The following is a 13,052-nucleotide window of genomic DNA, read 5'->3' as shown; positions in this document are numbered from 1 at the left end:
CTACACAGCGAAAATCAAAGTAGGGTACTACTTGTAACGTGGCTTTTACCACCTTACAATAATTTACGTCAACTTCGCTCCACAGTACATCATGTACCTTCACCATACCACCATACGTACTAAACTTCACCGCATTGACTACACACCCAACTCACCTCACTACGATGATGAAAGCTGCTAGAGCTTTCCACCATACGTACTAACGCACCATACGCATACAACTTACCTCGCTACGGTGACGAAAGCTGCGCTATGCTGCTATATAAGCAAGCACTTCACACCGAACGGGCCTTTTTTTCTCCAGCTCGCCAGCGAGGACGGTCGCCCAGCAATCGGCAGCAATAGGCAGTGCGAAGCCGAAGGACCATCATCACCGCCGGATACATCACCGTGCCAGCTTTAGCAAGCGTCAACGCCGGGCACGTTAGTTTCACCCGTTTTCATCACCGCCGTGCCGACTTCATCAAGCGTCAACGCCGGGCACGCTAATTTCACCCGTTTTCATCAACGCCGTCTACATCGCCGTACCAGCTTTAACAAGCGTCAACGCCGGGCACGTTAGTTTCACCCGTTTTCATCACCGCCGTGCCGACTTCATCAAACGTCAACGCCGGGCACGCTTAGTTTAACCCGTTTTCATCACCGCCGTGCCGACTTCATCAAACGTCAACGCCGGGCACGCTTAGTTTCACCCGTTTTCATCACCGCCGTGCCGACTTCATCACCACCGTGCCGACTTCATCAAACGTCAACGCCGGGCACGCTTAGTTTCACCCGTTTTCATCACCGCCGTGCCGACTTCATCAAACGTCAACGCCGGGCACGCTTAGTTTCACCCGTTTTCATCACCGCCGTGCCGACTTCATCAAGCGTCAACGCCGGGCACGCTAATTTCACCCGTTTTCATCACCGCCGTGCCGACTTCATCAAGCGTCAACGCCGGGCACGCTAATTTCACCCGTTTTCATCACCGCCGTGCCGACTTCATCAAGCGTCAACGCCTGACTCATCAATCCCGTTTATTTCCATCGCGCTGGTCTGGCTGTCCGCATAAGGAGTGGGGGTGTGGATATAACTTTACGAGGATAAAACTCGTCTCTCTTTTGCTAAGGGTTCGTGGGTCCCAAGGCTGACCCTGGAGCGGCTGAGCATACCTCAGCTATGGACGAAACCCCATTACAAATGGCGCCCGAGCAGGGACCTGACTTTGTGAGTGATAGTGAAAAACATGAAACAGTCACCAACGCTCATGAATCAGGTTCGCCGCACCCCCTACATAAGCCAAACGCCAGACCCGTCGTATTCAGCTAGCTAACCGGACGTATATACCTAACACGAAAATGTATCCCGTTACTATCGAGCTGGGCAAGAAGACGACGCATCTACTCGTATCCGCTTTACCGACGCTGTCGGAACCTGTCATCCTGGGCATGGATTTCCTGAGGAAGAGGGACCTGACTATCACCATCGATGGTCAAGCCCTAGCCGCTACACGCCTGAGCACGCAGGCACCTGCCGACCACCTCGCGATGCTGACCGAGAGGCAACATCTTACAGAGAAGGAGAATCACCAATTGAATACGCTCCTCACTGAAAACGCAGCAGTGTTCTCGACGATCACCGGCCCCAGCACAGCCGCCGAGCATGTGATTCGACTAAAACACGATCGCCCACTGAAGCAGAGATATTATCCGCGCAACCCAGCGATGCAAGGAGTAATCAATCAGGAGGTGAACGAATTGATTGCAGCCGGCCGCATCGAAGTCTCTAACAGCGCTTACAGCTCGCCCATTGTCTTAGTGCGAAAGAAACAAGGAAGTAGGCGAATGTGTATCGACTACCGGCAACTTAACGCAGCAAGTATACCAGACGCATACCCACTTCCCCAAATAAACGCAATCCTAGACCAGTTGAAGGAAGCTCGGTTTATCTCGACCATCGACCTGAAGAACGGCTACTGGCAGATTCCGCTGCACCCCCGCTCCCGCCCGTACACCGCGTTTACCGTCCCGGGGAGAGGTTTATTCCAGTGGCGAGTGATGCCTTTTGGGCTGCATTCAGCGCCCGCAACATTTCAGCGAGCCTTAGACACCGTCCTGGGATCAGAACTACAGCCGAAGGTCTTCGCCTATCTGAACGACATCATTGTACTGGGAAACTCTTTCGAAGAGCACTTGGACTATTTGCAAGCCGTGTTCACGCGCCTTCAACAAAACCGAATGCAGATCAACTTTGAGAAGAGCAAGTTCGTGCAGCAACGCCTCCATTACTTGGGCCATGTAGTCAGCAACGAGGGTATTCACACCGACCCGGCTAAGGTGGCAGCCATTAGCGATATGGCAGCACCTACCACCATCCGAGAACTACGCCGCTTCCTGGGAGCAGCCTCGTGGTACCGACGTTTCGTAGCAGACTTCGCCACAATATCAGCACCACTGAACCGTTTATTGAAAAAGAACCAGCGCTGGTCATGGGGTGCCGAACAAGAAGAAGCATTCCAGGCGTTAAAGGAAAGACTAACTAGTGCACCCATCCTGGGCTGCCCTGACTTCGAGAGGCCTTTCTGCCTGCAGACTGACGCCAGCGGAGAAGGACTAGGCGTGGTACTATTTCAACGCCATTCGGACCAAGAACGGGTTGTAGCATACGCCAGTCGCAGCTTGACAGAGTTGGAGAAGCGATACTCTGCCACCGAACAGGAGTGCCTAGCCGTATTGTGGGGTATAAGGAAAATGCGACCATACCTGGAGGGCTATCATTTCACCGTAATCACCGACCATCATTCGCTTAAATGGCTTCACACCCTGCAGAACCCGTCCGGAAGACTCGCAAGGTGGGCCCTAGAGCTACAACAGTTTGACTTCGACATCGAGTATCGCAAAGGTACCCTCAACGTAGTCGCCGACGCGCTATCCAGATGCCCTCTGAAAGACCAAGAAGGCAATGCGGGACTTTTGCATGCCGTCCATGATCAACCGGATAGATGGTATGAAAGACGTACGCGCCAGGTACACGATCAACCAAAGAAACATCCCGATTACCAACTTATCGATGGCCGGCTCTTTCGGCACATCGCCCCACGCAATACGCTATCCAGGTCACTACGCTGGAAACTATGCGTACCGGAGCACCGTCGCCTCGAGGTCCTGAGAGAAAATCACGACGCTAGTACCGGCGGTCACCTGGGTGTACACAAAACACTCAAACGCATACAAGAAGGGTATTATTGGCCTGGGATGCATAGGGATGCACTCAGATATGTTCGTCGATGCCAACAATGTGCCGAATATAAGGTAGACCAACGCCGACCTGCCGGGATGATGGCCACCATGCAATGCTCACGACCGTGGGAAGTTGTAACGGCGGACTTTGTAGGCCCACTACCACGTTCAACAAATGGCAACACATGCTTGCTAGTGCTCACGGATAAGTTCTCCAAGTGGGTGGAGCTCATGCCAGTCCGGAATGCAACCACCGCCAGCGTTATAAAGGCGCTACGAGAGCGCGTGATATACCGGTTTGGTTGCCCTGACGTATTCCTTACCGACAACGGGAAGCAATTCACCGGCAAGCCGCTCACACAGTTCCTGGAGAGCCACGGAATTCAACATCGTTTCACCGCCATTTACGCTCCACACGAGAACCCAACCGAGCGCACCAACAGAGTCGTGAAAACTATGATCGCCCAACGAGCAAAGGCCGATCATCGGACCTGGGACCACCAACTAGCCGAAATAGCTTTCGCGATAAATACATCACAACACGACTCAACAAAAACATCAGCAGCTGAGATAAACTTCGGGTACACACCAGCTACACCGAAACAAATCCGCAAAGAAGGGAACGTGCCCGACGAAGAAGCCACCACCGTGCCGACACTCACCGAGCTTTGGCAAGAAGTTTCTCGCAACTTGTCTACCGCAGCAAAACGCCAGAAGAGATACTACGATTTGCGCAGACGACCATGGAAGCCACTTATCGGCGAGAAAGTACTCAAAAGAGATCATCCGCTCTCTTCCGCAGTAAACAACTTTGCACAGAAGCTTGCTCCGAAGTATTCTGGCCCATATATCGTCAGAAAATTCAAGTCGACCAATACAGTTGAACTTGTGAATCCGAACGCACCAGGTGGGCGTACCATTCATGTGCATCTGCAAGATCTAAAGCAGCTGCCAACCGAATACTAGACTTGAGTAGCCGCTAGCGCTATCTCTACCGAGCCTACGGACTCTAACTCCGAGCCACCTAGCACCAATGTAACGCAACCATAGACGATGCGTCCTACATTTATACGATTGCACAGCGGAATTTGAAGTGTATTAGTTTAAGGAGCAATGTAAGAATTTGTACGACTAGGCCAATGAATTTTAATTGTATTAGTTTGAGTATCAGCTTATGAATAATATATAGAGATCACTAGTTGTAAGTACGCATAATCGTAGTATAAGGCTCCTTGTACCATAAATTAAGAATTTTCTATTAAATAAAGGTTTCACACCCGCTCCCCGTTCACGGCACACGCCAACCAGGACAGCCAGCCAGCCTCCAGCCGAACCATCGTGGGAGATCGAAACCGCTCCTTCCACCGGCCGCCAGCGAAGTATCATTGTCCGAAGTGAGGGGGGACTGTAACGTGGCTTTTACCACCTTACAATAATTTACGTCAACTTCGCTCCACAGTACATCATGTACCTTCACCATACCACCATACGTACTAAACTTCACCGCATTGACTACGCACCCAACTCACCTCACTACGATGATGAAAGCTGCTAGAGCTTTCCACCATACGTACTAACGCACCATACGCATACAACTTACCTCGCTACGGTGACGAAAGCTGCGCTATGCTGCTATATAAGCAAGCACTTCACACCGAACGGGCCTTTTTTCTCCAGCTCGCCAGCGAGGACGGTCGCCCAGCAATCGGCAGCAATAGGCAGCGCGAAGCCGAAGGACCATCATCACCGCCGGATACATCACCGTGCCAGCTTTAGCAAGCGTCAACGCCGGGCACGTTAGTTTCACCCGTTTTCATCACCGCCGTGCCGACTTCATCAAGCGTCAACGCCGGGCACGCTAATTTCACCCGTTTTCATCAACGCCGTCTACATCGCCGTACCAGCTTTAACAAGCGTCAACGCCGGGCACGTTAGTTTCACCCGTTTTCATCACCGCCGTGCCGACTTCATCAAACGTCAACGCCGGGCACGCTTAGTTTAACCCGTTTTCATCACCGCCGTGCCGACTTCATCAAACGTCAACGCCGGGCACGCTTAGTTTCACCCGTTTTCATCACCGCCGTGCCGACTTCATCACCACCGTGCCGACTTCATCAAACGTCAACGCCGGGCACGCTTAGTTTCACCCGTTTTCATCACCGCCGTGCCGACTTCATCAAACGTCAACGCCGGGCACGCTTAGTTTCACCCGTTTTCATCACCGCCGTGCCGACTTCATCAAGCGTCAACGCCGGGCACGCTAATTTCACCCGTTTTCATCACCGCCGTCTACTTCGCCGACTTCATCAAGCGTCAACGCCGGGCACGCTAATTTCACCCGTTTTCATCACCGCCGTGCCGACTTCATCAAGCGTCAACGCCGGGCACGCTAATTTCACCCGTTTTCATCACCGCCGTGCCGACTTCATCAAGCGTCAACGCCTGACTCATCAATCCCGTTTATTTCCATCGCGCTGGTCTGGCTGTCCGCATAAGGAGTGGGGGTGTGGATATAACTTTACGAGGATAAAACTCGTCTCTCTTTTGCTAAGGGTTCGTGGGTCCCAAGGCTGACCCTGGAGCGGCTGAGCATACCTCAGCTATGGACGAAACCCCATTACATACTACTCACAGCAGTCGTCTCCATCAAGCATCGAGGAGAACTGTTTAAGCTCAGGGCCCTAATAGACCAAGGATCACAACGATCTTTCATAGCGGCAAGGGCACAAAAAAGGCTAAATCTGCCAACAAAACAAGCCAACTTTAAAATTACGGGAATGGACGGAAGAGTAATTCAAAACTCTAATAAAATCTGCCCCATTACCCTATTTTCCCCCAAGCGGATATAAGAATACAAGCAGAAGCTATAGTCTTACCGCAACTAACAAATATGCTTCCAAGCTATCATATAAATAGCAAGCATTTGAAAAAGGTTTCACACCTTAAGTTAGCAGATCATAACTGCGACATCGACGCACACCCCCCCAACACCTCCGAAAGACGAATTCCGTGAAGGTCGTCCAAAAACAGCCGTTGTGCCAGAAAACATCGATGCCCTACGTCAACTGATAATGCAAGACCGTCATGTAACATACCTTCAGATAGAGGCATGCCTATGCATTTCTCCCACCAGCATACATTCGATATTGCATGAACACCTGGCCGTAAAAAAGGTTTCTTCTCGTTGGATCCCGCACAATTTAACAATCGCTCAAAAAAAGGAAAAAATACGATCGCGGTGCTTCAAAGGTCGTTAATAAGATCGTCACAGGTGACGAATCATGGATCTATGCGTATGAGCCCGAAACAAAACAGCAATCGACAAAAAAAAAAAAAAAAATAAAAATAAAAAAACATTTTCGTTGATAAATATGCCTATTTACATTATTAGGCCAGAAATACATATAGCAACCTACGTAGTAAAGCCAGATACAAAAACAACTAAAGTAAGAGTTGTTTTCAACGCTTCAAGATCCACTAGCTCGGGAAATTCCCTACATTATATCCTTACGGGACCCACGCTCCAACCTGATTTAATGCTGCTTATTCTAAACTGGCGTAAATTCAAATACGTATACAACGGGGACGTCGAAAAAATATATAGACAAATAGTCGTACATAAAGACGATCAAGATTTTCAGCGAACTAATAGTCCACTACGCGACTTCAAGCTAAAAACAGTTAACTGTGCCCCATACTTAGCCATTCGAGCACCCCATGAATTGGCTGAAAACAACAAGTCAGAATTTCCTCTGGCAACCCAGGTGTTAAAAACACAAACGTATGTAGACGCTATTCTGTCTGGAAGTCACAGTCTTCCACAAGCATACGAATCATTACCACAGGTAATCCAAGCCCTCAAATCCGCAGGGTTTCCATTCAAAAAGATTACGGCAAATCGCCCAAAATTTATTAAAAAACATCCAAAAGAAAATTTGTTGGACACTAATTTCCTTATATTCGAAAAGGAAAGTACAACAAAAACTCTGGCCAATGGAAAGCGATATCGGACCAGTTTTCATACACGACTGAGTCCAAATCCGCATTATCCGCCATTACAAAATGCCAAATTCTCTTCTTTGTGGCAAAACTTTTTGACCCCGCAGGATGGCTATCGCGACTTATGATACAAGCCAAAATCCTGATACAAGAATTATGGCTAGATGGTATGGAAGGTACCACACAAATACCAATCCCACGATGGGTAAAGTATATCCCAGAGCACAAAGTCGAACTACACGGCTTCTGTGACGCCTCTGAAAAGGCATATTGCGCCACTATATATGTTCGCACATAAAGCGACAAGGCGACCACAAGCCATTTACTAGTTGCAAAAGCAAAAGTGGCTCCTCTAAAAACAATACGTCTACCACGACTAGAACTATGTGGTGCACTACTTCTTGCCAAACTAGCATCCATAGTGCAAACGCATCTGAATATGGCAAAATATAAATTATATCTCTGGTCCGATTCCGAGATTGTATTAGCCTGGTTGGAAAAACCACCACATGCATGGAAGACGTATATTTCCAATCGAACGTCTCAAATTTTTGACCTAGTGGGATCAGCCACTTGGCGACACGTAGCCAGTGCGGACAATCCTGCTGATCTAGGTACAAAAGGGTGCAAACCTCTGCACCTTGCCACCACCACTCTATGGTGGAATGGCCCCCGATGGTTAACACAATCTCCCGATTATTGGCCACAATCGCTCATGCGCAACATTATTGTCACAGAAAGTCGAAAGATCGACTCCTTTTACACAACATTGGATGATACTGACATCCTTGAGAGATTTTCATTTTACCTCGAGCCCTCAGGGTAATCGCTTACATGCTCAAATTCATAGAGCGACTCAAACTTAGAAATAAGGGAATACGCACAGTGTACCCCCAATGCGATCCATAAAGCAAAGGTCGCTCTTATCGCATCAACTCAAGCGCGCTACTTCAGCCGAGAGATATCAGTACTATGAGAATCGAAGCCAAAGGATAAAAAGAGCTCACTCCTAGTACTAAATCTATTCATAGATACGAAGGGTCTACTTTGTGCAAATGATCGGCTTGTCAATTCAAGCCTAAAGTATAACGAACGTCATTCCATTGTTATACCAGAGAGATCGCAACTTGCCACACTATATCTCAATTATTTCCACGTACTATTTCAGAACGCAGAACATCGCATTCAGTTTTATATCACAAGACTCAAGCCAAAGAAATATATTTTTTCGTGCAAGATCTGCGCTATGCATTAGCAAAAGATTCGAACGCAGATTATGGCAGCACTTCCACCAGAACGCTGCAACTTTGCTCTGCCCTTCACTATCACAGGTGTCGATTTTGCCTTTTCAAATAAAAGCGTCCATGTTAAGGTCTCGCACACTAATGAAAGGCTACGTGGCTGTCTTTGTCTGTTTTACGACAAAAGCAGTACACCTCGAGCTATGTACTAATCTGACAAAAGATGATTTTCTTGCGGCATTTGCTCGCATCGTCGGACGACGTGGTTTGCCATCAAAACTCATGAGCGACAATGGCAAGACAGTTATAGGCGCTCAAAGAGCCACTGAAAAACCGCTTGTGGACTTTATCAGACAATTTTCACCTGAGATTGTACAAAAGTACGCTCTCCAAGGCGTTAACTGGCAGTTCAAAGGGAAAAAGTGCATACAAATATACAAGTACAGAAAAACAATAAAAAAGTCATTACTGTGCGCTGGTGCAAACCCTACAGCGAAGTTTAGTGCAAAAAAAAACAAAAAAAAAAAATATATATACATACATACATACATACATATAGAAATCATTTGTTTAACATAGGTATAATTAACAGTGCGGTGCCAAAAATTAGCAGTTATAACAAACAAAAGAAATCGGGCGCGGTAAATAAATAAAATAAATATATATATAGTATATAACAATCAGAAAAAAACGGGTGCGCATCAAAAAGCCATACATGTGCTTAATTACATATTAATACATAAATCAGGCGCGGAATAAAAATAAAAGAACAACAACCAGCCAGCAAGCGCAAGGGACCCACCGAACCATTCCAGGGCAGGATTACAGGGACACAAACTTACCGACCCACACATTGGCTAACTCTAATCCGTAAATTCCCATGACGGATATCAAAGTGAGTCGTATCGATTCCTTTTAGTATTTCATTTTTCATTTCCCAATTTCTGCATATACATACATATGTATATTATTACGATGAAAACTTTGCGAAAAATTCATTTAACTTGCATAGAATAACTCATCAAGTTATTATCTCTTCATTTTGCTGATTTTGCAAGAAATATACCGGTTGCCAAACAGTTATAAGTAACTTTTGGTAAAAACGGAAATACCACAAAGAACACAGTTTGGTATAACCTACTAGTTATATTAGGGTGTGCCATTTTGAGGCAACTTTTTTTTCAATTGAAAAACAGGCTCAAAACTTTCGAAATGTGTAAAAAAAAAGTCACTCAAAAGATGAGCTCTTAATATTAATATTAATAATCTTTTAAATTTTCTTTTTTCCATATAAATTACATGGAAAAAAAATCATTTTTTTTTGTGGTGGTTATTGTACGGAGGTTGTTATATGTGCACGCGATGGTTGCCAGTAGGGATGGTAAACTCGATTCCGATTCTTCTCGAAAATCGAGTTTTCTCGTAAAATAATCGATTAATCACGGCAACAGCAATGTCAACCGCAGCTCGTAATGGCAAACGAGCATCTGTAATAACACCGTCACCGCCAGCTGAGCCGCATCGCATACGATGCCCCCTTTGTCGCCGCCTCCACCGACTGCAACACTGTTGACTCTTCAAGGGTATGTCACCAGGTATGGCCACCTGCCACTCGCAGACCACAGCAAACCAGCCGTGCGGCACGACGGCGAAGACCGGCCCCACCTCCTGAGTCCCGTCTATGGCGTGAGCGAAACGCAGCACCCACCTGGCGTAATTGGCAAGGTTGGAACAACTCCAGCGATTGCTATGCTGAACCTTCGCCTAAGGTGGCCGGGATGGCTAAATGAGTTAAGCTTTCCGCCCTCATACACCACTATACCACACAACACACCATTCACAAAGCAACACTGGCACACTCACCACTCTTGGAGACAACACTCATCGACTGGAAGCAGCAGTCTACACCCACAAACACATCAATACACGCCGTACATCAACCCACCATAACTCTCCACAGCCCAAAGAGCAAAAACCCTCGTCTTGGAAGAGGACGGCCCCTTTTCGATCACGTTTTACGACCAATTCACATCGGCGGACGTTTTTGCTATTTTTCGGCGCGCAACAGCTTTTCTTGTTCTACCTTGCCTTTTTCATCTTAACCAACAAAAGTTCCAGTGGGATCCGAGCAAGGAGTTACTTCCACAATTTTGCAAGGAATAACTCATTTAGTTATTCCCCCTTTTCTTAATAATTTGTACTGGTATCCGACCAAGAAAGTTAATCTCGTTTCCAGTGAAGTTTTTATTTCATTTCTACTGGTATCCGACCGGGGAGATAGTTAGTAAACCCAAGTTGTGCACAAAAAATAAAAACCGTTTCGCCAAAAAAACCAAAAAAAAAAAGTTTCTTTCGGAGTGATGCAGCAAGTAAGTGGTGGTGTTAACTAATAATAAATATAGTTACTTACATTTTAAATTTAAAATACATATGTGTTTGCATATGCAGCTCTAACAAAGGAAAACACCTTTTTTCCACCTTTGCTCAAAAATATACATAAGTACAGGTATACACAAACACACGATGTACAATCTGCCAAGTACATTATAAAACACCCTACATTGCGTTTTATTAAATTATGAAAAAATTTAAATTACCAATAGTTACATTCCGTACACAAGTAAAAGCGGTTGAATATATCTCGAACGTTCGACGAGTCACTCGCGGACGATGCGTCGATCGTTGAGAATATGAAACAGGAAAAAATGGGATTGTATTAGCAAATAAAACCACAAAGTTTGTATTTAATATAGTAAATTAAAGTGTTAGTTCTTTATTGAATCTTGATTACCAAAAATTACTTACTTTTGGTTTGTGCTTTTAATGATGCTGGTTGTGATGGCCGGTGGACGACGTCTTGATTGCTTCGATCGCTAAAGAAAGTGAAAGTGCGCGACTCGCAGGCTCGCTTGCTACGCGGGAGTTTTCAACGAAACCATTGCCAGTTGAGTGAAAGTTATTAACCGTTGAGTGAAAACTATTAACGGCTAACTGGCAATGGTTTGTTATATACTCACTAGGGGTGGTAAAAAATTAGGCGCTGGCCTAAACATACCGGCCCCCTTGCGGTGAGCAACAAAAAAAAAAAAAAAAATTACGTGTCCATCGACCACCATAACGATGTACAAATTTATAACACAATCTTAGTAGATAAATAGAATGTAGAAAATATATTATAAATTCATTTATTTATTATTATAATTATATATATTTTTTTTTAAATAAGAATCCAAAAAAACAAAACGATAGCCATAACTTAGTACCGGGCCGTACCCGAAAGCACCCAGCCGAATATGGAGCCCTGTGCGAGGAGCTGCCCAAATGTTTGAGACATGACCTGTTGGGTCATAATGCGGGAGTAGACATCCGCGCCGAGCACCAAGCGTATCGGCGACGACTTGTGGAAGTTTGGGTCCGCCAGTTTGATGTGAGTGTATGGGGCTGCTATGGCCGCGTCTAATGTAGTGGTCGGGCTGATGCGCATATAACCATGAATTACCCTTACATGCGTCGACATTCGGGTATTCGTCCCATGTCTGCCTCGCAGTACTACGAGGCAGCCGCGTTGACCACCGATATGGGTCTGCACAAGTTGCAGTTCCTTTAAAAGGTCGTGTGAAATTAGCGACGTAGGGGCGCATGCGTCTATCAGAGCCCTGACCAGATGTAGACGTCCCCTTGCCTCAATCTTTACCACCGCCGTTGGTAAAATGGCTGTCGTTGGCAGCAAGGAAGGAGTCGCTATGCTGGCTCGATCCGCTAGCCCGGCTCTAAAGGAGCTAGCCCGGTGAATCTGGAGAGACCTGGTCTCCAGTCTGGCCGAGTTGTGCTCTTGGCGACGGCGCAGACGGCGTTTGTGCGCGCGACGTTCATGTTGCAGCAAGGGGCGGAAAGTCCGGGTTTCCGTTTCCCCTCGCTGTGATGGGCGGAAAGGCCGTGTTTCCGCTCCGGTTTCAATTAGTTCTCCCTCCTCCGGTTCTGGTTGGAGAGGCCTAGTCTCCGTTCCAGGGTCTGATGCTTCGATGGAGAGAGCATCATCGGAACTTATTTGTTCGCTCCATGATTGATTTTGAGGCACTGCGGGGCGGCGACGGGTATTTTCCCCGATGTGGAGCATGGTGTGGTGCTTTTCGTTGCAGCGCCGGCACCGTGCGTCGCTGGGGCAATTCGCTGACTTGTGGTTGACCGCAAGGCAATTTATACAATATTTGCCTATGAGTGCTTCCCGTAGGCGCTCCTCCGGTGTCTTGGCCCGGAAGGACGAGCAGAGCCGCAATGGATGTTTTCCCTTGCACAGCGTGCAAGAAAGCGGGTACCGGTTTGGGTGTAGGGCTGCCGTCTTCTTTAAGGCACTGTAGCGCGTCATCTTCCTAAAATTACTTTGTTGAAGATTTTGTTGTTTGTTTTTGAATATCATCTAAAACTGATTGGGTGGCGAGAAAAAGTGCATAAGTTATATTATATATATATTACCATAGTGTGTAGGCGGCCTTATGTGGTGTGAACTGCCTTACCTTACCATAGTGTTGCAAATAATAATTAAATAAAAAACATTTTTGCTTTTAGCATCAAATTTATGTTAACGTTATTG

The 13,052-nt window shown here is 46.8% G+C and overlaps 1 long non-coding RNA gene across 1 annotated transcript; it reads left to right on the top strand.

Annotated features, from left to right (window-relative positions):
• The first annotated feature begins 567 nt into the window (after window positions 1–567).
• LOC126764459 (uncharacterized) lies at window positions 568–5,480 on the top strand. Its single transcript, XR_007667988.1, has 2 exons — window positions 568–829; window positions 5,157–5,480. It is a non-coding gene; the product is annotated as an uncharacterized LOC126764459 (long non-coding RNA).
• The last annotated feature ends 7,572 nt before the right edge of the window (window positions 5,481–13,052 follow it).

The sequence above is a fragment of the Bactrocera neohumeralis genome, unplaced genomic scaffold (genome assembly GCF_024586455.1).
Source record: "Bactrocera neohumeralis isolate Rockhampton unplaced genomic scaffold, APGP_CSIRO_Bneo_wtdbg2-racon-allhic-juicebox.fasta_v2 cluster09, whole genome shotgun sequence".
In the NCBI taxonomy this organism is placed as follows: Eukaryota; Metazoa; Arthropoda; class Insecta; order Diptera; family Tephritidae; genus Bactrocera; species Bactrocera neohumeralis.
Note: the sequence above shows the minus strand (reverse complement) of the source record. Positions and strands in the feature narration are given on the sequence as shown.